The sequence below is a fragment of the Furipterus horrens genome, unplaced genomic scaffold (assembly GCF_987537825.1).
Source record: "Furipterus horrens unplaced genomic scaffold, mFurHor1.1.pri manual_scaffold_5, whole genome shotgun sequence".
Lineage (NCBI taxonomy): Eukaryota > Metazoa > Chordata > Mammalia > Chiroptera > Furipteridae > Furipterus > Furipterus horrens.
Window position 1 is genome coordinate 162,700,789 of NW_028327175.1, and position 3,055 is coordinate 162,703,843.

Sequence of the window (3,055 nt, forward strand, 5' to 3'; positions counted from 1 at the left end):
TGAGGCACAGCAAGAGCAGCTATGTCACAACCCATTAAATTTTTCAATTAAACCCAAGCAAGTGCCTGAAGGACTGGTGAGTGTGGTGAATATGGTTAATGGAAAGAATAGAGATCATGTCTCACATGCTATTGTATCTTCCTTGTCAGCGCATAGTGAGGTAAGCACATAGTAGATGACTACAGGAACAGATAGACTGAAATTTTATAATGTATCTGGGAAGATTTCACAAAAAAAGTGGAACTTATTAGAATTTGGAACTCAGTTTCACCAAAACTATTAAGGGTTATAATTCATTTTTATCATAGCCAACCAACTTCAGTTTGTTGCTCTCCCATATATCCAAACTCTGTCTCCAAAATGCACTACATGATTATTTCCTTAAGATAAATGTATAGGTTAATTTTACCATATCCTACTGAATATAAAATGACCCACTCTATAAATTTTTCATTTACATGAGCAATTCCTCCTCCTTAAAACTGCCCTCAGCTACTGTGACGCTACTCTTCGATTTCCTTCTAGAAATCTCTGGCTACTTCTCAGTTGCTTTTGCAGCATCCTCTTCCTCTACTCACATCTTTGATGTTGGGCTTGTCTGAGGTTCCATCTTGGACCCCATTTTCCATGGATGATCATCCAATCTCCTTCCCTAGACCTATCCTGAACAGCAGATTGCTTTATCCACCTCCTAACTGATCTGTTTCCAGCACTCTCTCATGTGTTAAATTCCTTCAGTATCACCAGTGTAGTTTTTTTTTTTTAATTAATCTTCACCTGAGGATATGTTTATTGTTTCAGAGAGAAGAGAGAGAGAAACATCAATGTGAAAGAGAAACATCGATTGGTTGCCTCTTGCATGCGTCCCGCCTGGAGATCAAACCCACAACCTAGGCATGTGCCCTGATCAGGAATCAAACCGGCAACCTTTTGGTGTAAGGGATGATGCTCCAACCAAGTGCATACTTGTGTATAAATGAAATAAAAATGACAAATGATAGTCATTGCTGCTGGGTGTTCATTATTGCTTACTTTTGTGTGTGTTTAAAATTTTTCATCATAAAAAGTTAAAATGAAAAGGCAGGTCAACTAAAAAAAATAGGAATAAGGGGAAAAAATCCTACCATCCTGGGAATGCTTGTTTACAAAACCAAGGGGCTATCTGGTAAAAGTCCTTGACGCAAGCAATCAATCGTTGCAGCAAATCTGGGTTTATCTCATGTACACGTCCTCTGTTTCTCTGCAGCACATGTGAAGCACTCAGATGGCTTCTCGGGGGCAGGAAATTGCAGGGTTTGTTTTTTTTTTTTCTGTCAAGAGCACTCCGACAGCAGCACTACCCTGCAACGAGACAGTTCCTCTGTCCCAGAGGCATCCACCGCTGACATCAAATTGCAACTTAAGCTGATGGTCAAGTTGCCTGCATTCTGCTAGTATTAGTGATAAAGTACCGTTTAACTACAAGTTTATATCCATGGAAATCCCTTGCTAGACAGCAAACTGTGCTTGTGGGGACCACTTTACCTTCACTGTCAAAAACCAGCGACCGGCCTGGCATCTGCCTCCTAGTAAGCACTAATGTTTAATTGAATTGAAACCCTTAGAGGAAAGGGGCCACAATAATTTGAATGCCACTTAGCAGAGTAAAAAAATTGTTTTAAAATATTATAAAGACAAGTTTAAGAACTACTTCCTAAAGACAATAATATTCCTTTCTCAGTCACTAGAAATGTGGTTATTAGGAAAAGAAATATAGAACAGAAAAAGTATAGGAATAATAGAAGCCCGAAGCATCTGGTCAAGGTAAAATCAGGAGAGAAAATTTTTGGTTTAATATAGTACTTAAAAGCAAAAAAAAACAAAAACCTTTACCCTACCGTTCTTTTTATTCTTCATCTTAACATTATCTTCGGCAACAGCGTTTGCCAGTTCTCAGATTTCCATATACTGTAAGATGTCAGGGAGCTAGCAAACTTCAAATCTGTAACCACTAAGGTCATGTCTGGGCATGTTATATACAGGTCCCTATGTTTTCCCTCTCGTCTAAAAATGAAACTCTAGTAAACTTTGTCATGTACTTTTCAGTGTTGTTAATAGTGAGTAGTTCCTAATTCGAAGTCCCTATCTTTATCTTAGTGTGAGATTAGTAAAATAAATAATACTAAACTATATTAAATTTGGGGAAGAGAGTCACCATGAAAACATAAGATATTTATTGTTGCTTGAATTGATAAGAACACAAATTAAACCTGTTTCTTTAAGAAGTTTTGAGCCCTGATTGGTGTGGCTCAGTGGATTGAGCGTCAGCCTGTGAATCAAAAGGTCGCTGGTTCAATTCCTGGTCAGGGCACATGCCTGGGTTGCGGGTCCAGGTTGGAGGTATGTGAAGGGCAACCAATCAGTGTTTTTCTCCCTCTCTGTCTCCCTTCCTTCCCCTCTCTCTAAAAGTAAATAAATAAAATCTTTTTTAAAAAAGTTTTGTGACCAAAGACCATACATAATAAAGACTTAAGAGCTTGCTTCAAGAGAATATCATCCCCATTCCACACCTGTCCTTGCTACCTTTTTTGTGTGCTCTTATAGACTCCTTAAGCATCTGAACAAGACATTTCTTAATGACAAGTTCCAACAATTTGGCTTTCTCCCATTCTCATTTATTATGCAGTGGTATGGCTGCAGCATCATGAAGTCAATTCTTAGAGGTCACAAAATAAGATTTTGACATGAGGGGATGTCCCTCATTTAGAGTTCCCTTCTGGATAAGATACTGGAGGCCTCATTGCAGGGAATTCTTGAATGAAACAATAGGAGGATGAGGGATTGTATTTTTCCCCCGAAGAAAAATATCAATAAAATAACCCTGTTGACAGTGTAAAGCCATATTTCTAACTGGGGTCAAGGCCAGAGCAATGGACACCTTATCTTACTCATCCTTTTCCTCTGATAAAGCCCCAACCAGTACTGAAAAGTTTTTCTTCGTAAGAGCCTCAAGGCCTTTTTTTAAGACTGCTCTGAAAAAGAAGGGGACAAAAGAAAACTGAAATTAAGAGGATTT